This window comes from Phacochoerus africanus, chromosome X, assembly GCF_016906955.1.
Source record: "Phacochoerus africanus isolate WHEZ1 chromosome X, ROS_Pafr_v1, whole genome shotgun sequence".
In the NCBI taxonomy this organism is placed as follows: Eukaryota; Metazoa; Chordata; class Mammalia; order Artiodactyla; family Suidae; genus Phacochoerus; species Phacochoerus africanus.
This window is the reverse complement of record NC_062560.1, coordinates 98,620,177-98,647,071: the sequence shown is the minus strand read 5'-3', so window position 1 is coordinate 98,647,071 and position 26,895 is coordinate 98,620,177. Positions and strand designations below refer to the sequence as shown.

General features: G+C 37.2%; 1 protein-coding gene across 1 annotated transcript in view; it reads left to right on the top strand.

The window, feature by feature from the left end:
* The first annotated feature begins 16,819 nt into the window (after positions 1-16,819).
* IL13RA2 (interleukin 13 receptor subunit alpha 2) overlaps positions 16,820-26,895 on the top strand; it is a 35,517-nt gene continuing 25,441 nt past the window's right edge. Inside the window, exon 1 of the mRNA XM_047765790.1 lies at positions 16,820-17,017. The gene's annotated coding sequence lies outside the window, so the exon portion shown is untranslated. The remainder of the gene's footprint in view (positions 17,018-26,895) is intronic.

Below are 26,895 nucleotides of genomic sequence, written 5' to 3'. Positions count from 1 at the left end.
GGAAGAAAGGAGTTCGGTATTAAAATCTCAGGTTTTTTATAGATAGGGACCCAAGGAGCAGAAAAAAAGGAGTGAGGTTTATGTGGAGTGAGGCTGACCTATCCTACTTGATCAAAGTTAAGTTTCATGAGCAATCCAGGTGAGTTATTTCCTGGTTATGCTCTAATATTACCTATACCCACAAACCTCTTATACTATCTTCCCACTTCTCAAATTAGTCCATGATTGCCTCCATTTTGTTTTCACTTCCCTTCTGCTATTCTCTTTTACTCCTTTTGCTTCTTCCATGTGTGCTCTTGTCTGTTTAAGAAGATACATATGTGATTATGTATATGAATAGATACATCTATGTAAATGATGAAGCACAACTTATAATATAGCACTGAATAAACGTTTTGAAATAAATGTAACAGTAATTTGCAATTGGATAATTTTTCTTGCTGTTCTCTTTTCAACTAAATGATTTAACTGATGATTGATACTTTCAATAGTATATCAAAATAGAGCATGTCATAGTGCCAATCGGTATACTACCTATCCCTCAGTGATTATTCAACTCATTCATTTAGAACATACTTATTGAGACTTAATGTATGTCAGGTACTAGTTTTAGGTACTTGGGCAACATCAGTGAACAAAATAGACAAAAATCTCTGCTATATAGAGCTCACAGTCTAGAGGAGGGAGATGGGCAAGAAATGACAAGTCACTAAATGATATTGTGTATTAGGAGGAAATGCATGCTTTGAAATATAGAAATAGCGGTATGTATGTGTGTCTGTGTGTGTGTGAGAGACAGACAGAGAAACTGGTACAGGTTACAATTCTAAATGGAGCGGACATAATGTAGGACTTACTGAGAAGGAAATGTTTGAGAACCTAAGAGAGCAAATGAGGTACTGAATCAGTCTGATCTTTTAAGGCCCCTCAAATCTCCCTGCAAAAGTGACACCTGTTCTGCCTATGTGTAGGGTTGGTCCCAGTTGTACACCATGTGAGGCTTAAATCCAGAGGGTACCATTCTTTTCTCTTCCTGAGAGTCTGATTTAGCAATAGAAGGCCACAGCCTTAGAGAGGCATTATTTCTTGTGCTATTGTGTAATATATAGGAAGACAGCTTTTATATTGGCAATACCTTCATACATTCCAAAAGTTCAAATTTCAGATATGTTATATATGGCAATTAGACCATAAAATACACCTTGGGATGTACTATATAGTTCTCCAAACAATCTCACTTCACAAAATTAGTGGTCTGGAAATGAGGACGAGTATCTAGTGCTCAGCCAAAATATTTCTCTGGTGACATAAGAATTAGGGAGCCAAGAACCGTGTCACCCTCTCCAGATTTCTGGCTTCCCCCCAGAAGTCTAAACATTTGTTTCCTGAGAAATACCACTTGAATAATTCTTGGCCTCTGGACAGGATACAACAAAGCTAAAACTTCATTGCGCTTATTTTGTGAGCTGGAATCAGGACTTTTACATTTTTTTTATTTCTATTTTTTTCACTGTGGTTTTACAGCTCTATTTTGGATAATCTGGGAAGTTGCTCTAATTCTGGGAGGTAAAATCTTAGGGAATGAGGGGATACTATAGACTCCATGGAAATTCTCAATATGTTCTTAAGAGTTTGAGTGTAGAACATAAAAAGAGAAACTCAAATTCAGGTAGACCTTACCAGAATTCTGTAGCAAGGAAGAGAAAATAGGTCATTGGACATAAGAGATGTGCCCTGAAGAAAATGTTGAAGGAACAGTATTTATCAACCCAAAGAGGAGAAGCCTGAGGGATAACTTAATAATTGTCTTAAAATGTCAGTGACTCAGATACAGAGGATAGTCAATAGTCTCTTTATTCTTATATGATTAAACAGACTTAAGAAAGGGCATGGGAGTCTTTTTGTTGTTGTTGTTAGACTTTAAGGAGGAATCTTGATTGTGAAATACTAGAAATGGATCCTGAGGGAAGTTGTGGAATCTTCTGTCTAAAAAGGTTTATAAATAGGAGAAAGTCTCATCTGTCTATCATGGTTTGAATGTAGCAGCAAAACCCCAAAGATTCTTCTGTAGTACTGCCTTTGGTGCACTAGCTCTTTTGGAATCATGTCGTCTTTATATAATATTGGAGTGTCCTGGCATGATTTGTGTTTAAACTATTAGTTAAGTGATATTTTTAAAAAGCCATCTGTAGGGGAGTTCCGTCGTGGCGCAGTGGTTAACGAATCCGACTAGGAACCATGAGGTTGCGGGTTCGGTCCCTGCCCTTGCTCAGTGGGTTAACGATCCGGCGTTGCCGTGAGCTGTGGTGTAGGTCGCAGACGCGGCTCGGATCCCGCGTTGCTGTGGCTCTGGCGTAGGCCAGTGGCTACAGCTCCGATTCAACCCCTAGCCTGGGAAACTCCATATGCCTCGAGAGCGGCCCAAGAAATAGCAACAACAACAACAACAAAAAAGACAAAAAAAAAGCCACCTGTAAACAAATTACAGTCTTTAGTACTTTCCTCTCATTTCAAAATATCGTAGTCTGAGTCATATGTCAATATGTTTCTTTACTATGTCAGTAATAATTATTTCATTGGTGATGATTAGTATTAATATTACCCATTCTTGGAAGGAGGGAAAATAATGTGCACTATGCTAGTCCATACAAGTTCTCTTACCTTAAGCATTTTATAAAAGCAAACAGTATTTATTTGACTAATTTCCTGTCCACAGATTCATCAAGACATCACTACATGTAATTTTGCTATAGGATCATTTGCTTTTAACCCATGTTACTCTTCTTATGCAGGGCTTATAGAGACAATTCACAACAAGTAGCTAGACCTCACACATTTGGAAAGGTAAGTTTTAATTTTCTTAAAATTTATATAATTATATAAAATAAGTGTGTTTATAATAAAGAAAATTTTATTTTAAAGTATTTTTTGGAGAATAATTAGAGCTAAATATGACTTTGTAGGTCATCAAGCTTATTTTACTGCTGAAGAAATTGAAGTCCAGAGAAAATATAACTTGTGGCCAATGTAACAGTAGTAGAATTAGGACCAAAACTCAGTTCCCCTAGCACACAATTTAGTGCTCTTTGTGATACACATCACAAAATCTTTCTCTGTTTTGGTGGTTATTTGTCTGGTGAGGTGCCATGAATATGTGTATATCTGTGAGGGCTAAGAATCTGTTGGTTCATAGAAGTGTAACAGACATATGAGAGAAATAATTCAGAAGAGCTTGTTCTTTTTTTGTTTTATTGAATTATAGTTGATTTACAATGTTGTGATAATTTCCACTGTACAACAAAGTGATTCAGTCATATATATACATATATCTGTTTTATTTTCAGATTATTTTCCCATATAGGTTATTACAGACTGTTGGATAGAGTTCCCTGTGCTATACAGCAGGTACCTGTTGACCATCCATTCCATATACAGTAGTGTGCACAGGCTAATCCTAAACCCCCAATCCATCCCTGCTCCACCTCCTTCCCCCTTGGCAACCAAAAGTCTGCTCTCTATGTCTGTAAGTTTCTGTTTCATAGATAGGTTCATTTGTGTCATACTTTATTTTATTTTTTAAATTGTATACCCACTTTATTTTTTTTAATTTTATTATAGTTGATTTACCATGTTCTGTCAATTTCTGCTATACAGAGAAGTGACCCAGTTTTATATACACACACACACATATATACACACACACATTCTTTTTCTCATAATATCTTCCCTCGTGTTTCATTACAAGCAATTGGATATTTTAGATTCCATATAGAAGTGATAGCATATGATATCTGTATTTCTCTAATCTACTTCACTTAGTATGATAATCTCTATTTACATCCATCTTGCTGCAAATGGCATTATTTCATTCTTTTTTATGCCTGAGAAATATTCCATTCCAAAGATGTACCACATCTTTTTTTTTTTTTTCTTTTTACAGCTGTACCTGTACCATGTGGAAGTTCTCCGGGCTGGGGGTAGAATCAGAGCTGCAGCTGAGGCCTATGCCACAGCCACGGCAACACTGGATCCAAGCTGCATCTGTGACCTACGCCACAGCTTGTGGCAACACTGGATCCTTAACCCACAGATTAAGGCCAGAAATCAAACCTGCATCCTCACATAGACAACATTGGATCCTTAACCCACTGAGCCACAATGGGAAGTCCTGTACCACATCTTCTTTATCCATTCCTCTGTCGAGGGAAATTTAGGTTGCTTCCATGTCTTGGCTATTATAAAAAGTGCTGCAGTGAATATTGGGGTGCATTTTGAATTATGATTTTCTCTGGATATATGCCCAGGAGTAGGATTGCTGGTTCATAGGGTAGTTCTAATTTTAGTTTTTTTAGAAACCTCCATACTGTTTTCCATAGTGGCTGTACCAATTTACATTCCCACTGATAGTGTAAGAGGGTTCCCTTTTCTCCAAACCCTCTCTAGCATTTGCTATTTGTAGACTTGTTAATGATGGCCATTCTGACTGGTGTGAGGTGATAACTCATTGTAGTTTTGACTTGCATTTCTCAAATAATTAACAATGTTGAGCATCTTTTTATGTGCCTCTTGGCCATCTGTATATCTTCTTTGGATAAATGTCTATTTAGATCAAGAAGAGCATATTCTCTAAAATCAAGGGACATAGAAAGGGTACCATGGCAGAGGGAGACTCACAGAAGATATTTCTTATGACTTTAGAGATGACTTTCTTATTTTGGCACCCTTCTAGAATAAGACATGTGGAGGAAAAGGGAGAGATACCAATTTACCCTGAATAGAAATGCCAAAAAAAGCTTGACATCATGGGAATTTGCCTCATATTAAATATCATAGACAAGAGTTAAGAAATTAAATGTGGCATATTTTGGTCACAACAAATCCCATTAAACCTTATGATAAAGAATGTTCACGGCTTCTGAATTTTTTGCCAAGGTGACCATGGTAAGCATCATATGTGTAGCTTGGAATTAGAGTCTGTCTGTGTCATTAAGTATTTGGATGACATAGCAAATGAGAATTGTCAAGAAGTGTGGCATTCTAAAAAACTAGTGGTAATATGGAAGGCCAGTATCACTGATACATTAAATAAAAGAAAAAGCAGGAGTTCCCGTCGTGGCGCAGTGGTTAACGAATCCGACTAGGAACCATGAGGTTGCGGGTTCGGTCCCTGCCCTTGCTCAGTGGGTTAAGGATCTGGCATGGCCGTGGGCTGTGGTGTAGGTTGCAGACGCGGCTCGGATCCCGCGTTGCTGTGGCTCTGGTGTAGGCCAGTGGCTACAGCTCCGATTCAACCCCTAGCCTGGGAACCTCCATATGCCGCGGGAGCGGCCCAAGAATAGCAAAAAGACAAAAAAGCGAAAAAGCAGATAGCCCAGATTTACACATAATCAAGCTACCTTGTCCTAAATAAATAACTGTGTTTGCTGGACTCATCTCAAGTTCTTTCTCCCTAGAAAACTCAAGTCCTCCCTCATTTTTCTTGTGGGGCCAGAGAAGGTGGGTCAGAAGGAAGATAGAGAATACTTTCAGTAAACCAAGGAGAAGATAACGAGATCTTGTATTTATCATCTATGTATTTATTTATTATCATTTATCCTATTTATCATTTAAATCTCCACTCAGACATCATCTACTTGCTGAAACCTATAGCCTGGATTTCTATAGACCTGTATGGAAAAAATATTTCCCTCTACCATAGTATTTAGTAGACTGCATCTTAATTGTCTCTTCACCTCTTTACTTCCCTGGACTGGACTGTGAGCTTCTTAAGGGAAAGAAATATATTTTTATACCTTTCCCCTAATTTATGTTTTCCAACTTTTAGGATGAAGTGTAAATGATAACTGCTTTTCTACACTTTCTTATACTCCTTTATTCCGTCTTCTGGGTCGGATCCCTGAAATTCTGCCAAACACTCTGGCATGTGGAATTGATAAACTAGGGAAGGAATCTGGTCATTATTCTTTGATGTTTGGGGACTTATAATTATCTGTGTATATTGTATCCTGAGACATTCATTCTCTGCTTTTCTCCAAAGGAGGGGCCACCTTTTATTAATAGTGGAACTTGAAGGATTTCCATTAAGCATTTACAGAAGTGCTTCTCTTACTTAAAAAAAAAAAAGATGCAGGAGGCTTAGGCACAGTTGCCAACGGTGGGAATGAAGTCTATGATGGCTTAGCAATTCTTGCTCTCCCATCTCCCTCTCTTCTGATATTTTTTCATTATGTTTGTCCTCTCTCTTCTAGGATTTTCTACTTCTTCATGGGTGCATCCATCTTTCCTTCTTTGCTTACACATCACTAAAATGTACCAGTCCTAGTCTCTGTACTTTGCAAAATACTCAAGCTAAGATTTAGTCATACTGTGCAAATGTGAAAGATTAACACATACCTGCTTCTTTCCCATGCAGACTTCTTGAGTACTTTATGTGATTATCAATGGGTGATTTTTAGAGAAAATAATTCCTGCTTGGGGAGCTCACCACAAAGGAGTGATGTCAAATTGGGACTTGTAACCCCATTGATTGGCAAGGTGTAAATCTTGAGGAGTAAATGGACAGCTGGAGCTTTATTTTATTCAAACTCTGCCAACCCTTCTGATCAAAATCTTCTATCATCTAATTCACACATAGGCTTACTGTGTGTCAGGCACTTAGTAGGTGCTTTACACATATTCATTTAAGTCTCACTACAATCCTGTGAAGTAAGCCCTATCCTTATTTTAAAGATGCAGAAAGGGAGGCATGAACATGTTTAGTACATTCTCTAGGGTCACACAACTAGTAAATAATGGTGCTGAGATTCAAACCCAGGTAATGTGACTCCAGATTTAATGTTCATAATACTTAATGTTCACTATACTATGATCTGAAAGTATTATGATTAATTTAGTATGTATATCTGTATTTCTCTTAGCTATTCTTGTCTTCTTTTAAATGCATGTTGTATGTATAGGTTAGAGAGCAGCTCAGAACCAAGGAAAATAGTTTGCTTTGCTCTCAACATTTTTTTTCTTTTTACAGCCACACCTATGGTATATGGAAGTTCCCATGCCAGGGGTCAAATTGAAGCTGCAGCTGGGGCTTAAGCCACAGCCAGAGCAACACCAGATCTGAGCTGCATCTGCTACCTTTGCCACAGCTTGTGGCAACACCTGATCCTTAACCCACTGAGTGAGGCCAGGGATCGAACCTGCAACCTCACAGAGACAATGTCGGATACTTAACCCACTGAGCCACAACAGGAACTCCCGCTTTCAACATTTAAACACAGCACACAAGGATTAATGGGGAATCTACCAAAAAAAAATCAGTTGAAATTAGTAGTTAAAGAAAAGCAGTGCAAAAATTTGGTGACACAAGAATGAAGGAAGATTTTTTAAAAAATTATTTTTAACAGATTAGTGAGCTATAATTGATTTGCAAAGAACTATATGTAGTTAATATGTATAATTTGATGAGTTTGGAAGATTTTTTCTAAGGTGTCTCTGAGCCCTGAAATTATGAGTTTTTGAACAACTTTCTCTTCAGGGAAATTTTCATTTATTGCCCTCTAGTTGTCACATGAGCACGAAAGTTTTTATTTTTTTATTTATTTTTTATTTTTATTTTTTGGTCTTTTTGTCCTTTTTAGGGCTGCACCCACAGCATATGGAGGTTCCCTGGCTAGGGGTCTACAGCAATGCCAGATCCGAGCCGCATCTGTAACCACAGCTCATGGCAACGCCAGATCCTTAACCCACTGAGCGAGGCCAGGGATAGAACCGGCAACCTCATGGTTCCTAATCGGATTCGTTTCCTCTGCACCATGCCAGGAACTCCCCAAAAGTTTTTAACTGGTCATCAAATTTGAATAGAGAAGAGAGGAAATAAGGTTTCTAAATGTAAGAAAGTTTCATATTTTAATGTGATTATGCCACCAGCCATGCAAGGAAAAAATTCTAGAAAAGAGCTTTGTAAGAACAAGTCTTGTAAACTGAATAAAAGGCTATAATAAGCTTTTATTAGAAGCTTAGTGACTAGCAATGAAGTGTTAATGTTGCTGAAGCTTCAACTATTTAGAATAGAGTAAGTTAAAAGAAAGAGGACTGATTTAGTTCTGATAGGTTACCATATAGGATTATATAATTTTTAAATTGAGAATTAAGGACAGAAAGATTAAAACCAATGAACATATTTAATTTATCTAGTGATATTTGATAATTATTCCAGTCGGCAGATGTTCATCTTTTTTTAACGGTGTTGTAATTCTCTAGTTTTAGGATGACCCATGCTTCAACCTGCTACACCATCCGGACAAGTGATCACCAATCTCATTCTCAGTCTTAGAGCTTTAAGGACCATGTATATACTATTAACTCTCAAATGTTATATCTAGTACTGAACTCTCCCTTATGCTCCAGACTCGTGTATCCAAATGTCTACTCTGTATCTCCACTTAGAAGTTTACTGAGCAGTTCAAACTTACCATATCCAAAATTGAATTCTTTATTCCCGCACTAAGCCTGCTTCTCCCTTAGTGTGCCTTCATTCAATAAGCGGCATGACTATTTACCTAGTTGCTTAGATTAGAATCCTTGGTGTCATTTTTGATAACCCTCTTTCTCACATACGCCATATCTAATCCTTAAGAAAATCACACCAGCCCTACCTTCAAAATATATTTAGAATATGGCACTTCCCACTATCATGGTGCAAGCCGCCATCATCTCTTGGCTTGAAAATTGTGGAAATTTCTTGGCTAGAAAATTGTTTCCTTTTCATACCTGTCTAGTTTATTGTCTACTCAACAGCTGGAGTTATCTTTAAAACATAACTAATTTCATATATTCCCTGATCAAAACTTTCCAATGCCTCCCTATCTTACTCAAAACAAAAGCCGAAGTCTAAAATGGCCTATGAGGCACCACACACACTGCCCCCTCTATGACTCTGACCTTTCCTCCTCCTACTTTCTTCTTTGCTTACTCTGCACAAGCAACAGAGGCTTCCTTGTCACAACCCACCAAACGCAGTTCTTCTTCAGGGCTGTTGAACTTTCTATTCCATCTGCCTGAAACACTCTTTACTCAATTATCCTCATCACTCACTCCATCCTTTTATTCAGATCCTTCTTTAGAGAGGCCTTCCTGGTCATCCTTTCTAAAATAGCCTTGTTCCCTCACTCCAGCCATCACTATTTAGCATCTTACCTTGCCTTGTTGTTTATGGCATTTATCATTACCTAACATTTTTGCTTGTTTGTCTATGGTCTATCTCCACTACTGGAATGTAAGTTCAGCAAAGGCAGGAATTTGTTCATTCATTGCTGTATCCCAATTACCTAGAACTCAGTATTTGTTGAATAAATGACTGAAAGAACGAATCACTAAATGGCAGTAACCTAGGGAGAAATTAGGTCATAGTCGAGGAAAGAAATAAAACATTTCTTCAAAGATATGCTGCCAATCTAAAATATAGTTCACAAGATCATCTCAATATTAGTGTAAAATATCCAGCTGTTCTTTCAGGCGATGCAGCCACTTTGAAGTCGAATGATAATATGCAGTAAACACAATCCATAAAATCTCTGGTTTTCTTCTAAATTAAATGCAATGATTAATAGATGAGATGGTTTGAAACTTGGTTTAGTAACTGTTTAAGCATTTTAAAACCCCTATGCCATTAATAGAATGGCAGTTTGAGAAAATTAATGTGTTGTTGATCTTTATTTTTCCTAAAATTATGCTATACCCTGGCTGTTGGGAATTTTCTGCTGGTTGTCCGGTCTCCAGCTGGGACTTAACTTCCTAATTTTATTAAGGCTCAATCCAAGGACACACATGTGTATACTCTGGTTTCCTGTTAATAGCTCATTAACAAGTTTGTTATGTGTTTGTTCCTGTCTCAGCATTATCAAGAGACAAATCCAGAAAGATCATGATGTTACGGTAAAATTCTATATGATTGTTTCTCTGAACTCTTTTCATTGAAGAATTGTTTATTTTATAATAACATTTAAATGTTAAAGGGGATAAATGGGAGAGTTGTTTGGAAACATATTCTTAGGAAAAAAAAATAGGTAGAAAAGACTCATTCGGAGAATAGCCTAATCTGTTTTAATGAATTTATGACAAAAAATGCTTCTATCATGTTTCATCAATTATTTTCAAAGGATTCAAATAAATTAAAGAATATTTAATACTGAATAGCAAGGTGATATAGTGGAAACTGATCCTTATATAGGCTGTTACTAACTAACTAACTAACTAACCTACCTTAATTTTAGATCATCTCTGCATTCAGGGCCTTTGTTTACTTGGCTGTAAAAAGAGGGTGAACATGATACTTTCTTATCTTTGAGAGTAGGAGTATCAGTTCTCATGATATGATTAATACAAATTTTATCTTAATAGTTGAATCTAGATAATGGGTACATCTAATTTCATTGTTCTATTTCTGCATTTATGTATGAATATTCTTAACAGCAATTTTAGAAATATAGGTGATGAATAAAGTGCTTGCTAGCAGATAGTATACCATATTCAAACTGATCTTGTAAAGTCTATTTTATGACTATGCTGTTTTCTTCTAGTGTCCTCTGAAACACTTATATAAAACAGCAGTCTCCCTTATGATCATTCCAGGGCAGTTTTCTTCAATTTTTAGGGAATTATGCCAAAGTTCAAACCAGAATAAAATCCCCACTTACAGATTTTCAAGGTAAAGCTATTTGTTGATCAGAAAACTAGCAAAAGTTTCTTACAAGTATGTTATAATTTATATTGATTTGGCAACTCACGGCGTGAACTTTAGATTGGCTTAATTATTTGTACCTCGCTCTTAAATCCAGGCTGATTTTTCCCCTACACATTGCCAGGTCCTTTCTGGAAGATAATCTGGCAGGCTACACTGTAGCTAAAAATGTGCTTTTGAAGTTGAGCGATTCTATGTTCAAATCCCTATTTCGATCATTTCCTAAATGTGAGACCTTGGGAAAGTTTTTTTTTTTAACTACTCTGAGACTCAGTTATCTTTTCTATAAAATGGGAATGTCAAGAGTAGTATCTACATCATGGATTTATTGTGAGGACTAAAGAACATGGGTAATCACTAAACATACCTGCCCAATAGGCAGTTTAAACCAACATCATCAGCCTATTCTGTCATTATTATTTTTGTCACTTAGTTATTTGCATTATTAGAATAAAGTTATATCTGGAGAATTTTTTTAAAAAGGGAGGAAATATGGCTGTTTTGATTACCTTCACTAGAATCATTCAATACACATTTATTGGATATCTGCTAGACTTTAGGAACTGGATTTATAGAGGCAAGTAAGGCACACTTCCTGCTCTTAAGGAAATCACATAGTAAGGGGGAAAACTGACATGTGAAAGCTTAGAGTCAAGGCTGAATTTAAAAGAGTGACAGACGAGGCAGTTGTTGGCATACCACGATTTTAAAGGGAGCTAAAACCAAAATACAACCAAAATCAGGAACCTCTGACCTATAACTACCTCTGAAGTACCATTAGCATATTTTTCTTTGGAGTTTATGAATTCTTTGATATTCGGACTATATTTGCAAATGCCTTTGGGAAGAGTAACACATTAAGAAATATCAACTGTACTTTTAAAAAAATTTAAGCATGGTTGATTTACGATATGGTCTTAGGTTCGAGTCTACAGCATAGTGATTTGGGTTACTTTTGCAAATTATATTCCATTATAGGTTATTATAAGATATCATGTATAATTTCCTGTGCTATATAGCAATTCCTTGTTGCTTATCTATTTTATATATAGTAGTGTGTATCTGTTAATCCCACACTCCTAATTTATCCCTCCCTGCCATCTCTTTCCCCTTTGGTAACCTTAAGTTTGTTTTCTGTCTGTGAGTCTGTTTCTGTTTTGTATATACATTCATCTGTATTATTTTTTAGATTCTGCATGTAAATGATTTCATATGGTATTTGTGTTTGTCTGAATTATCTCACTAAGCATAATATTCTTCAAGTCCATCCATGTTTCAGCAAATGGCAATAAATTCATTCTTTTTATAGCTGTGAAATATTCCATTATATTTATCTATGCCACATCTTAAGCCAATCATCTGTTGATGAGCACTTGGGTTGCTTCCACTTCTTGGCTATTGTAGATAGTGCTGCTATGAACTCAATTGCACTTTAATGAAGATTTACTTTTATGTTATTCAGGGCACAAGGTAAGTTGCTAATCAAGAGACCTCAAAATGTTATAGTTCAGGAGGAACTGAGATACAGTGGAAACGAATCTGACGAGTAACCATAAGGTTGCAGGTTTAATCCCTGGCCTCGCTCTGTGGGTTAAGGATGGGGCGTTGCTGTGAGCTGTGGCGTAGGTCGCAGACGTGGCTCAGATCCCGCACTGCTGTGGTGGTGGTATAGGCCAATGGCTACAGCTCTGATTTGAACCCCAGCCTGGGAACCTCCATATGCTGTGAGTGCAGCCTAAAAAGCAAAAAAAAAAAAAAAAAATTATTATAGTTCAAGCAACAGACCAAAGTGGGGCAGGCTGCACTGCTGCAGGAGGTCATCCAAGGCTCAGGGTCCTTCTACCTTATTGTTTTGCTGTCTCCTAGTATGGTGACTTTGTGTATGTGGTCACATTGGCTCCTATTATCATGTCTGTGCTATAGCCTGCCAGTTGAATGAAGGGAGAGAAAAAAGAGGACAGGAGATTTTTTTTGTCAAAACATGATACAGACTTCATACACATCACTGCTACTTGCATACCATTGTCTAAATTTCTTTCTTTCTTTCTTTCTTTCTTTCTTTCTTTCTTTCTTTCTTTCTTTCTTTCTTTCTTTCTTTCCTTCCTTCCTTCCTTCCTTCCTTCCTTCCTTCCTTCCTTCCTTCCTTCCTTCCTTCCTTCTTTCCGTCTTTTTTAGGGCCACACCCACAGCATATGGAAGTTCCCAGGCTAGGGGTTGAATCGGAGCCACAGCCACAGCAATGCTGGATTCCTGTCCCACTGAGCGAGGCCAGAGATTGTACCCGCATCCTCATGGGATACTAGTCGGATTCATTTCCGCTGTGCCATAAGGAGAACTTCTCATTGTCTAAATTTCTGTCATATTTTCATACCTAACTGCAAAGGAGTCTGGAAAATACTGTCTCTGGCTTAGAGGCCATGTACACAGCTAGCGCTCATAAGGTTCTGTTACTAAAAGGAAGAATAGAATTTCCTCTTTTAGAGTCTCTACCACAGTAGAGTCTCTACCACTGTTTATTAGACAGCTTTATCTTGATAAGCTTATAGAAAGACCTAGGCCTTTCCAAATAGGTGGACTATATGACATAAAGAAATGATTAAAAAGAAGGTTGACTTGTCTGGGGTGTTTTCTGACATCAACCAATTATTCAGTCTCAGATTCTCTGACACCAACTGGGTATCCTACCATTCAGTTCAATTCTGACACTGTCTGTAGTTAGCAAAGACCCCACAGGTTAAGGGCTCAGTCCATCAAGACTGCCCCCACTTCAGATGCCAGTTGAAAGTCCCAGTTCTTCTGACCAACCAGCTATAAATTCAGGAAGTCTTAATGACTCATTTGTATGAAAATTTAAAGACTGTTTTCAAATTCAGAGAATTTTTTAAGAACTGTGTGTGTACATATAAACTAAATAGTCAGTGGTTATTTTTTAAATATTTGTATTGTTTGTGCATATTTAATATCTTTTAGCATTACAAGTAAATAACACTTTGGGGCATTAATTAATGCCTTTGCTGATTGCCTCACTTGAACAGCAGTTCAGGAATACCCATTTCCTGTTTTTATCAACAGAATGGGAGTTACAGAGCTTGACACAGTGAAAGAGATAACCTGATCCCTACCAGTCAGCTATTTTAGCTGCTGAGGTATTGGGAAGAATCCCAGAAGTAATGTGACTCTGCAGAAAGAGCACTGGCTAGGTGTCAGGCCAACCTAGATTTTATTTCTCTTGAGGTTTTGAGTTCTAGAAAGTAATTTAACCTACTGAAACTTGAGTGATACTCATTTTTAAAACTAAAATATTATCTACTTAGCTACTTTAGGGGGATAATGGATAAAATAAAGTAATATGTATCTTCCTGCTGAAGAGGTCATGGATAGTAAGTACTTGCCCACCCTAGGCCCATCCTAACTTCACTTATGGTGTCAGCCTAAGAAATCTCAGTTCTGACATAGCCCTGACCCAGTGAAAACCATTTTCTTTTAGCAGGTAGAAGTCTGGAAATAGCCTACTGTATGCTGTATGCCTCTGGAATTGATCTGGACCCCTGGGAAACTTTGTAACCATCTGCTACTGACTGTTTAATTGGACTTTGGTACCAATCTGGAAGCTCAGTTTTTTCTCTGTGTCTCTGTTGAAATTGGGGCCCAGGCCTAAATCTTTTGCCTAGTTCTGCTGGCCTCCTCCAGGGACTGATGGTTGACTGCTTGCAGAATCATTTGTATCACTTGCCCAGTTCTGTCAGAAGACTAACTTGATCTCAACTGTCCTTAGAAACTTCCCCACCCTGGGGCTTTGGTATACCTCTTCATTTCACATCTCTTGAGTGATACTGGCCCTAGCCTCCATCAAATGTGGATTTATATCCTTTCTTGGTTTTGGTATAGACCAGCTTCTTCTAGGGAGGGGACTATTAAAGCTACTCTTATCCAGCCTCCTTTCTGTACACCAATCAGGCTTACTCCCAAATTCTCTTTTTCTTAGAAGTTGCAATATGCCTTGTAGCTGGGGCAGAGTAATGAGTGCTAAGGTACAGTCACACATATCACTGGCAACTTCTATTGATGTTACTAGAAAGCCATCAAATAGGACTTTTAGTATATGAAAATGAGTTGTCTGTTCAGTGTCTTTCTCTTCACACCAAGGAGCAAAACTAAACCTGTGCTTTCAATGATTAAGCTATCAAATCAAAGTTGAAGCTCACATCTAATCAACTTTAACATCTGAGGCATGGTGCATTATTGTTTCTGACTGCATTTTATTAACAATATAGTCAGCCCTCCATGTCTGCAAGTTCTGCATCCACAGATAAGGAGGGCCAACTGTATTATTACATCATTTTATATAAGGGACTTGATCATCCATGGATTTTGGTATCCATGGGGGAATCCTGAATCTAATCCCTCATGGGTACCAAGAAACGACTGTATTTAATTTATTGTTTGCATGTCTACATATAAATGTGCTGTATTATTCCAAGATATATACTTCTATTTCTTTGAATTGTACCTCTCTGTTCTACTATAAAGTATAGTATAATAAAATATTTTCAAGGGCCAGAAGATTTGGGAGAAACAGGAAGCCTGAAGGAAACTTCCTGGAGAGATTTTTAAAAAAAAATAGAAGATAAATGAGTTAATTGGAATTGTAATCACAGGAAAAGGAGAGAAGATTTTGAATCTAAGTGTCCTTTTTCTTACCATCATGTCAGCAAATTCTGATTATAAAATTCCTCATGTAGGCCTGATAAATAATTTCCCATAAAAATGATTGTGAAAGAAGACACATCGGCTGATAATCTGAAAAGTAGATACTAAATTCCCTAAACAATTCTTAGTTTCTTCCCACCTTCCAACTTCAATTTAGGGGGCAGTATTAACTCTGCAAATGAATAAAGAAGGAAAAAATATCTTAGGTAGAACATAAAGTTAGTAATGGAGAGAAGACCATAATCCATGATCCCCCTCTTCCTTCAGACTATTTGCTGTTTATTTGTTTATTCGTATATTTAGCGTAAAATATATCTTTGGTATCTGAGAGAAGTTATCAAGTCTGAACCTGTGTTCCAAAGCAAGGGAGACACTTTTTATCCATTGGAATATTAGATGGTATATAGACTGGATTCAGTCTCAATTTACTTCTATTTTGAAATAAATCACTGACATCACTTCATCTACTTTAGAAAAGGATCAAAAGTATACTGGCTGGCTTCTTACAGCTTTGCATAATTCCTGGTCATGCAGATTAAATCAGAGGTGGATTAAAAAACTCTGGAGCAACTTGAAAGATGAGGGAAAATTTGATGGTGATCTGATTCCCCCCCCCTCTTTTTTTTTGGTTGTGCCATGGCATGTGGAAGTTCCAGGGCCAGGGATCAAATCCGAGCCATAGGTCCTTATACTGCTGAGCACCAGGAAATTCCAACAGGTAGTTAAACCACCTCTGAGTTTCTTTTTTAAATTTTATCTGGGCTGAAATAAAATCTTGTTTGGTTATGTAGAGAACTACTTGATAAATTTTAAATGGGAAAAATGTAGCTGGCACTGAATTTTAATTACAATGCCAAGGATTTTAGAAATCAAAGAAATCTTAGACATCGTCTAGTTCTAACTGCTAATTTTGCAAATGAAAAACTGACCATTTCTTAGGGAAAATGCAGAAGCAATTTTTGCTTGACACTGCAAGTTAGACTAGATGACTTCTGAGGTTCCATTCAATAAATTGTTTGAAACTGAAGCCTAAAGAAGTTGAGGATATTGCTCAAGGTCACCCAGATGATTATGGGAAGGAGAGCCTAAAGTAAAATCCAGGTTTCTGAAATCCTTCTCCATTTATGGCTTTTTATACTTAAAGATATTCGAAACTCAAGACAGTGAAGTACTTTAAATAGTGCACTCTGAGGAAACAATGTGGTCCTAGCAATCACATACTTACCTTTGGATTTTCTTTTAATTCCCTGTGTGGTGAGTCACATAGTAAAATAACATTGGCATGCTGAAATGCCATATCAGGAACTAATAAAAAAGGAAAGAAAATCACTCAGATGAACTTTGTGATTTCCTCTGAATCTTTTGACAGACATAACCTTGAATGCTGACCTGCTTTGAATGCAAATTTTCTCATGACAGTACATTTGGTGAATAAAGCAGAGCTCCTCCTACATAAAGACTTCAGTTCTAAGGTCATTTGAAATTCATTAAGCTAAGAAGCTGTTCATTGAGAGAGATTTCAGTGATAGTGCAGAAGAATTTGATTGTAACTGGACACATTACTCACTTACAGTAAGTATGGAACTTAAATTTGGGGGAGGGAGTGTGGGTATTAGAGATAAGTTGTTTGGAATAATTATTTCTTTCACTTTCTTCACCTCTTTTAAAATGGGCTTACAAATCTCTTTTGTGGCAAAAAATTGTTTGACTTGACATAATATTAATTTGGGGAAATACTGCAGTTTTTGCATGAAACTAATAAGTACTGAATAATCAGTATAAACAACAATTGATTTTAATTTTTGTTTTTTATTTACCTTTATTTTCTATAAAAACCATACCTTTTATAAGTAAATCTGGTCTTTTAGAAATGGCAAGGATAGTTGTATTTTAGAGTTAAGAAGTTTTCTGAAATTATTTCCCAAGTGACTTTTTTTCTATAAATGAGAATCTTCCACTTTGTAGTAACTTTTTTCTCTTAAGCTTAGAAATAACCATAGAGCTCCTCTAAAATTAATGATTTAATTTATTTTTATATGATATTTTCATTTAATTTATGGAACATGCATATCTCTATATATGGTGATTCGTTTATTTGAATATTATGGTTACATATGTATTAGGCTTATTACAATAAAAATTCCAATTTTCACTGTATGTGCTCTGAAATGAATGAGTGAATTTTATACATTTGATACTTGTTTTCCTTTGAAAGAATACACAGTTAACACTTAAATCTGACTATAGCTTTTATACATTGTACTCATTTTGGATGCTTCCAGATTAGTTTTCCTTTTCTAATATTTAAAAAAGATATATAAAACCAGGGCATTGAATACAGAGTATTTATCATCTGTTTTCTATTAAAATCTTATTAAAATATAGAAATTTTAGAGAGTTCAAGACTTAATTGAATGGATTTATTATTATTATATAAATTAAGGACTAGGAGGTCTGTTTTTCAATTCTAGATCTTCCCCATATAGCCCTGTGACTTTGCAATGGGGAGCCTTCCCCCTCTCCATCTTAATTTCTTCATCTGTAAAATAAGCCAGATGTCCTGACTCTGCCTGATGTTGTGAAAAGCAATAGAAATGTTAAAAATGATTGTTTAAACTGTAGGATTAAACAAAGGAAAGAAAGAACAACTATTAGATTCTTTTTATGTTTTTTCAATGCTAAGATCTTACCTGTAAATGAAAATCCGCTTTTAGGGCATTTTTTGAAAATTGGAGAAACATCATCTGTATTTTGTTAGAACTTGGAGCAGTGGGGGGTGAGATAGGTTGCTTGTTCCTTTTGATGTATTTTTCAGAGTGTCCTCAAAGAGTTAGTAGGAGATGGCTCCTCGATATGGGAGAAGCTGATGGTAGCTAATGACAGTTGGGTTATTATGCCCACTATGCTGCATACATTTAATATGCGCTATCTCATTTAATCATTTCCTAAACCCCAAGTATTACTGTCTTCAATGTATAGATAAGAAAATTGAGGTACAGAGAGCTGAAGTGTCTTGCCCAGATTTGTGTGGCTGCAATGTTTGTGCTTTCTCCATTATTCCATACTGCTTCTAGGGTCTTGTGGAGGCAATACTGAGAAGATTTAGAATTATGACTTCCATTCTTCCTGTGGGATCTAGGCTTATACTGGGGAGATGGATAACATACGGAGTTACAGAGTGGGTAGGCAGGTGCCTACATGATATGATTTGGAAAGCAGTTGATTGGTGCCTGCTGACAAATATCATCTTCATTGGCTTGTCATAGTCACCTTGCCTAAGATTTCACCACTAAAATTATTACTTCACTTGTTTTGTTTTTCTTCGCCAGTGAGGAGGTTGGGAGGACTTTCAAATGTACACATTCTAGGAGAGTTCATATATTACATCTTTCACCATTTAATACACCAGCAAGCAGTGTGGAATTGGAGAAAGAGCTCAGATTTAAGAGCCAGGCAGACCTGGACTTGAATTCTAATTCTACCATATCCCTGCTCTTTAACGTATACATGATAATTAATCTCTCGGAACTTCACTTTCTTCTTGAGTAAAACATAATAATGCATATGCATAGGCCATTATTATTATGTCTAATAATTATACTATATTAAACATCTGATATGGGTAGTTGTGGTAAAGTGGGAAGAGCACTGGAATGGAAGTCAGGAGACTTGGTGTCCTGCCATATTGGTTTCATTTGTCTACATACATGTTTATTGAGTATCCACTATGCGTCATCTACTATATTAGGCACTGATGAATCAACAGTGAAGAATTTGAAGTTCCTGCTTTATTATATCTTAAAGTCTAGCTTGGTGCTAACCTAATTATATTCATATCCTGGTCATGTAGAGAGGGATCAATGTTCTTCACATTTTAGAGATGGGAAACTAAGATTTAGATAATACAATGGTGAGCAAAATAAGCATGATTCCTGACCTCACTGAGTTTGTAGTCTAATGGAGTTGAAATTAATCAGATAATCCCACAAATTAATATAAGATTAAAACAATTACAAGTGTTTAAAAGAAAGGAAGCCAGTGCTCTAAAAGCAGGTAACAGAGGCTTCACTTCAGCTTCACTGAGCAAATGACATCTGAGCTGAGATCTGAAAAATGAAGAGGTGCTAACCAGGTCATCCTTCTACATATCCTTATTCAGATTCTTCTGGATTTCCTTCTGCTCTTTTATACCCTCTTTGTTGGCTGTTGCAAACTTTCTCCTGTCTTTTTAAGTCTCTTACTCAACTACTACACATTTGTTCTCAGGAGGTGAGTTTGCCTCCTGTTTTACATAGACAATAAGAGTTCAGTTGTGTCTGAACTTCTTATCCACCCACCTCACCATCTTTTGTACATACATTGATTTGCATCTTCACCCATGCTTTTGTCTTATCTCAGAGGAAAAGCTAGCCCTCTGTCAGTCCAAGTTCAATCTCTCCACCTTTGTTTTAGATTCCATGCTTTCCTCTTGCTTCTACAGGGATCTTTTTGCATAATTGTCCCTTTTCTCGCTTCTATTTTTAACCTCTTCCTCTCTGTGAATTCTTTTCTCAGCAAAGGAAAGAAAAAAACTTTTCTTGACCCTTCCTAGTACAACCAAGCTTCCATAAAAAGTGAGTCCACACATATATCTGCTTTTAACAGGGTCACTAATTACTTTTTATTTCCAACTACAGCAGACACATTTTAGTTCTTGTCTTACTTCCCTCCAATGCTTTCCCTTCATTGGCATGTGAGGCACTTGGCTTTTGAAGACTTTTTCCTTGAAATCTTCTGCTTCGGTAGTTCCCATGATATCACTTCTTCCTGTCAGTACTGTTTATAACCCTCAGGATTAAGTCCAAATTTTAACATGGCTCAGAAGGCATGCCTATGTACCACTTACACTGCAACCAAAGTAAACTGCTTGTAGATCCCTAAATTCATTAAGCTTTCTCACTTACCTGCTTTTGCTTAATCAGTTATCATTGAGGAGAAATTCTTCTCCCACATTCCCTTTGGCAAACACCTACTCCTTATTTATGAGAAAGTTTAGGTGCTTCTTCCTCTAAGGACTCTTATTTGACTCTCCCTCTCCCAAGACTAGATTAGGTACCTGTTCTCTGTGCTTCTAAGTGCTTGCTTCTCTCTTGAAACTTACCACACCTTATTATAAATGAAGTTCACATGAAATAGACCACAAACATGGATATGTAAGATATTTCACATTTTATTTAATTAATTAATTAATTAATTTTTGTCTTTTTGCCTTTTTGAGGGCCACTCCCGTGGCATATGGAGGTTCCCAGGCTAGGGGTTGAATCAGAGCTACAGCCGCTGGCCTACGCCAGAGCCACAGCAATGCAGGATCCAAGCCACGTCTGCAACCTACACCACAGCTCACGGCCATGCCGGATCCTTAACCCACTGAGCAAGGCCAGGAATCGAACCCGCAACCTCATGGTTCCTAGTCGGATTCGTTAACCACTGTGCCACGACGGCAACTCCAATATTTCACATTTTAAAATGTTCTTTAAGCTACCTTGTATTCAGCATTCTACCAGAAATGTAAGATATGCAATTTCAGTCAATATTTGATCCTCCTAATGGCTTAAGCAAATATGCTGAGCCTTAGGAAACACCAAAATACTGGGAAAGCCCTTTTGGTCATTGATCATTAATTTTTTGTCAATGCCATGATATAGTCTCAGATATACCATTTTGTCTCAATCAGGGATGGTCCTTTCAAGTTTGCTGCTGCTGCTTCTGTGTCATACTTGGGGGACTGGATCATTGCTGAGATTGAGTGGCCTGTGTCTAGGGCTCAGCACACTCATTAAAATTTCTCTGAACTTTTGCCCTTCCTTGGCTGCTTCCATCAAATGTTAAACTGTTGTCCTTGCCACCTCTAACCTCTACCAGACCCCTGACTTCTTCTCATCTAAAGTATATGTCCCATTCTCTCCTGAATACCCTAAAAGGAATTTCATCTGTCCTCTTGAGACCTGCATTGGTGCTCCCAAGCATAATCTCACCCGTGAGCTTGCGTTTGGAAAATATAGAAGCCAAGAAGGTAAGTCTGTGTAGACAACTTAAACTTTCAGTCCTGGCAGCAAGGGAGGAGGAATTCCCTTTGGTGAGGTAAGGAAAAATAAAAAGGTCTAACAATCTTCTTGAAATGAGAGGGAGAATTGAAAAACTTAAACCAGGAGTTCCCATTGCGGCACAGCAGAAACGAATCCGACTAGGAACCATGAGGTTGTGGGTTCGATCCCTGACCTCACTCAGTGTGTTAAGGATCCGGTGTTGCCGTGAGCTGTGGTGCTGATTGCAGATGCGGCTCGGATCTGGTGTTGCTGTGGCTGTGGCATAGGCCGGCAGCTACAGCTCCGATTAGACCCATAGCCTGGGAAACTCCATATACCACAGAGGCTGCCCTAAAAAGACAAAAGACAAAAAATACAATACAATACATAAAAAAAGAAAAACAAAACTTAGACCAAAACACAAATAATTATCTCAAAATATGTTGACACATACTTGTCTATTTATGAGACTCTCCCTTCACTAAATTGTGAATGCCTTTTAACATACTGCAGAATTTCATTCCCTAATATCTTAATAGAAAGTACAGAGAAAACTAGCAAAATCCAGTCTGGGAGAGGGAGTACAGAAAGCTTATAGAAGGAAGTGCGCTACCTGAGCTCTCAGTGACTAGGGGTAATCAATGATTAGGCTAGGTAGAGCAGGATTGGTATTGGGGGAACTGCATAACCAACAACTTAAAAATATAAGACCCTACGTTTTAAGATGTTAGGAGATGATACTGAGAGTAAGATTTAATGGACATATTTGTGCTTCGAAAAGATCACACTGGCTATAGCATTGAAAATGGCCTGAATCTGATTTATGATAAGGTGGAGAATGCATCAGGAGGTTATTGCTGTTCATCAGTCAAGAGACAGTGATATTTAAGATCAGGGTCATGGCAGTGAAGAAGGAGTGATATGGATGGATCACAAAGGTATTTAGAGAAGGGAATCTATGATCTGTGTGGCTATGAAATGATGGTTGAAGATAAATGAGAGAAAGGAATCTAGGACGATTCCTATGTTTCTGTTTTAGGACACTGCTTTGGAAGTCATGCTCCCATTTGGTACTGGAAATAGAAGAAAGGAAGATGATCATAAGTTGCATTGATGTTTTGAATATTTATAATCCCCATGTGTATTCATGTTCTTTGAAACAGAGAAAACTGAATTTCATCATCTGTGTTTTGAAATCATGTATTAAAGGATTATGTGGGTGTTCTAACAAAATCCGCGTAAATGGAATTTATCACTCTTCTAAGGAAGATATACTTTCTTCTCCATGACTTTCTTTAATAAGTACAGGCTTGTTATTTGCATAGCTTAAAGATATTATTGGTGACTAATATTGTGGAAGTATCAGGGTACCACGATAGAGCACTAGTAACTTTGTTTTGAATCAGAAGTCTCAGCTTTTCAAAATAGGAGGATCTCTGGAAATAACTAGTTCACGGTCTTAAAGTCATATCAGTGCATTCATTCATCGGCAGGTGTTTATTGCCTAAGTGACAATGTGACAGGCCTTATACTAATACAAAAGCAGAAGCAGTTTCTATTCTCATGGACCTTACGATTAACCAGAATTAATGAATATTATTCAAATAATAACAATAATAAGTGTATAATTTTAAATTCTAACTACTTTGAAGGAAAGTTTCCAGTGGCAGTAGATTATGAGTTGAAAGCACAGATTCTGTGATCAGACTGATTGGTCTGGATACTGCTTCTTCCTACTATCTGTGTAGTCTTGAGTCAGTTATTTAACATTTCTGTGTCTCAGTTTCTTGTATAAAATGAAGAAAATAATAAGAGTAGAAGTTACCTCGTCCAAGGGGGATGGGAAAAGATACGAATATTCCAAGAAGAGCGTAGAACACAAAATAGAATGTACAAAAAGCATGTGTATAAGTAGTCTGGTGCCACAGTACTTGGGACCTTGAGAAACAAGACAAACATTTTTATCTTTATCCCATGATAAAAAAAGAAGCCTTGAAGAATTTTCAGTGAGGAAGGTGCATAATCATAATTGCCATTGGAAAACAGAGGAAAGGCACTCTGCCTGCACTATGGAAATTCAGTTGGGCCAGAGTAAATTCAGGGGCATGTATTAAGAAGCTATTGTAATAGTCCAGGCAAATGATGGTGGTGATTTGGACTAGCATGGGAAGGAGACACATGTAAGTAGTTTCAAGCGATGTCTGAAAAATGGATTGTGTCTAGGGTAATTCTTTGGTTTCTGACTGGTAGTGTTGAATGGACACCACTGCCAATCAGTGAGATGGGACTACTATACCTTGAAACTATTACCCCTCTGGCAAGAGGACCCATTTTCAGATGAAAAATCATGATTTTTGTCTTTGATATTTTTGCATTTGAGGTGTGTTTGAGGCTTCCAAATGAAAACTTTGAGAAACAATTAGACATACAGGTCTGGAGCTCAGAACAGGAGCTCAAATGAGAAATATGTTTGAAAGTCACTGGCATATAGATGGTAATGGAAGCTTTGGGAGTAAATTAAAATTACCTATGGAGAACACAAAGTCAAAAGAGATGAGGGCTTCAAAGAACTTCGTTTAATATTATGATTAATAAAGGATGAGCCTAAAAATGAAGTGAAAAATATGGCCAGAGAGGTAGAAGGAAAACTGGGAAACCCGTGTGAGAAAAGCCAAAGGAACAGTGTTTTAAGAAGGTAAAAAGGTTAATGCCACTAAGATTGTGATAAAAAATATTGATTGGATTCAGTAACATGGAGACCATTAGTTATCCCAATGGGACCAGTTTTAGAAGAGTCCTGGATTGGTGGTGGGATGAAGGAAGAAGCCAGAAGAGAATATAGTGATGAAGAGTGAGTGAGGGTGTGTGAAGATAGCAAATATAGACACCTCTTTGGCTATAAAAAAGATGGGTATTGGGGTAGTATTTGGCGACAAATATATGGGCAAGATATCCTTTTTTAAGTTTTGGGAGAAGTGAGCATGTTTGAATGCTAATGGATATATCCAACTAAAAATTTATATATCATACATATATTTCAGTATCTCATGTATGTTGAAGATATATAAGAGAGAAGAAAAAAACTAAATTCCTGATAATGTGATCAGGGTTGGAATCCACAACACACATGAGAAATTTTACCTTAGTAGGAAAGATGTTCCTTTATTATAGAAGTAGAGATGGAAGAGAGGATGTGGGAAAATGTAGAATCAAGAAGATGAGGGAATTTCCATCTTGAAATTTCAATTTTGTTGTTAAAGAGGCAAAGTCATGTGCTGAGATCAGGGGAGAGGGGATGAGAGGAGTGAAGACACTGAAAGAAGTTGGGAATTTTGTCAAGAATGGAATTGAACATTATAACTTTATCGTGGAACTAATCTGTTGTAGGACTTCCTTCAGAGCTCAACTGCTCAGATAGAGGCACAGAGAAAATCTGATAGTTGGATTCATTTAGCATTTGGGTTTTGTTAGGAATTTATGATAAAAATGCATAGGGGCAATTTTAGTTTAGGGGTGTGTAAGCCAATCTGGATTGAATAAAGAAAGGAAGAAGGCAAAATTTGCCAGATGGATTTGGGAAAAAGTCAAGTCTTTGCAAAAGTGAAAAAGGATCACAGCAGCAGTACTTAAAAACATAAACTAGAATGAAAGGAGATTATGGAAAAATCACTTAACTTCTCTGGCCTGTTTTCTCATCTGTAATATAAGCCATGGTGATAGATGATAGAAGCCAAGTGTGTCTTGTGTGTTTAAATTTATACATTTATCTCATTGTCTTTTGGTAGTAAGTATCAAGAGTATCAGGAGGGCCTAGGAGTTCCTAAAGAACAGACTGGTCACTTCTAAGGAATGAAGCAGGGTTAGAGGGTAGGAAATGTTAGTCATTCTAACTCTCCCATGGATGCTCAGTCAGAGAAAGACAAAGCCATGCTTCTATAGGTGTGATTCTACTACAAGTAATTCTCTTTTCTCTAGGCATGTTTGACTTAGCTCATCCAGAAGTGATTACTCTCTAACTATGGAATCAGCCATCTCCTTTAGCTAGCAGTTTTGCAGGAAGAACAGTGTACATTATTGGTAGAATTAGTACTGATTCGTTGAGAGGAAATGAACTCCAGGGCATTTTGATCATAACCAAAGCATGTGAGATGAGCTGTCAATATCTGGAAAAAATGAAGCAGCATAGAATTAAAAATATGTGAGTGCACCATCAGAACATCATTTAGAAAACTGTGGCAGCATCTCATGATGGTGGAAAAAATGCTGGTAGCTGAAAGCAGCTCATATTAGCAGAATCTCCAGATGGCCAGAGAGAGTTCTCTAGCACTTACTTAGGACTTTGAAGGCCTCAAAGTGGGACATTGAAGTGTTGTCACATTGTATCTTGTCACTGTGAAAATTTCCTATTTCAGCATTTTGTTATTATAATATTTGCAAGTGGAGTGGTTCCATATGATTTTTTCCCACCAGGTATCTTGTTGGAGACTTTAGCCAAGGAAAGTGCTACATAGCTTAAATGTAGCCCTTTGCAGAAATGAACTGAGTCAAAGGCTATGTAGAAAATGAGGAGTTGTACTGTACAAGTGCATATTTTGATTACTTGAAATTTTGGGCTTAAAATATTACAAACTTTTAAAGGATCTTTATACACAATGCAAAATGCTCCTCTAATTAGGTTGCAGGCTCTTCTTAAATAAGAAAGTGGTTAATTTTACTCATACAACTGGAGGTAGCTAATCCAGGGCCGCATGAAGAGTATGCAGCTTTATTGCATGAGGTCCAGACTTGCTCTGCCTTGTCTAGGGTGTTTCCCTCATCTGCTTGATCAAAGTGGCTCACTACCAGTACCACATTCTAAGAGGCAAGATGTAGAAAGGGGTAAAGGGGAAGGGGAGAAATGGTCTAGTCTCTTTAAAGGCAGGGCCCAGAGGTTGGGTTTACATCTGTTTATATCTCTTAGGAAGAACTGAATCACATGTCACAATAGCCTTCATTTTGTATAGCCATGTGCCCAGCTAAAACATGGAGGTTTCATTACTACTCAAGGAGAGGAGAATAAATATTAGAAGACAGCTAGTAATCTCAGCTAAATCTCCTCCAAAAAAGACTCTACCAATTCATATTTCTGCCAGTAGCCTGAGAGAAGGCTCACACTTTATAGTAACTATTTAAACTATTTTGTTTATTAATTTTGCTTATATTATAATTAACTTAACTGTAAATTTATATAATTTAATTTTAAAGCCTTTATTTTTAGAGCAGTTTTAGGTTTGTATCAAAATTAAGAGAAAGGTACAGAGATTTCCCGTATACCTTCTGTCCCCACACATGCATAGCCTCCCCCATTATCAACATCCCCCACCAGAGAAGTACAGCTGATGAGCC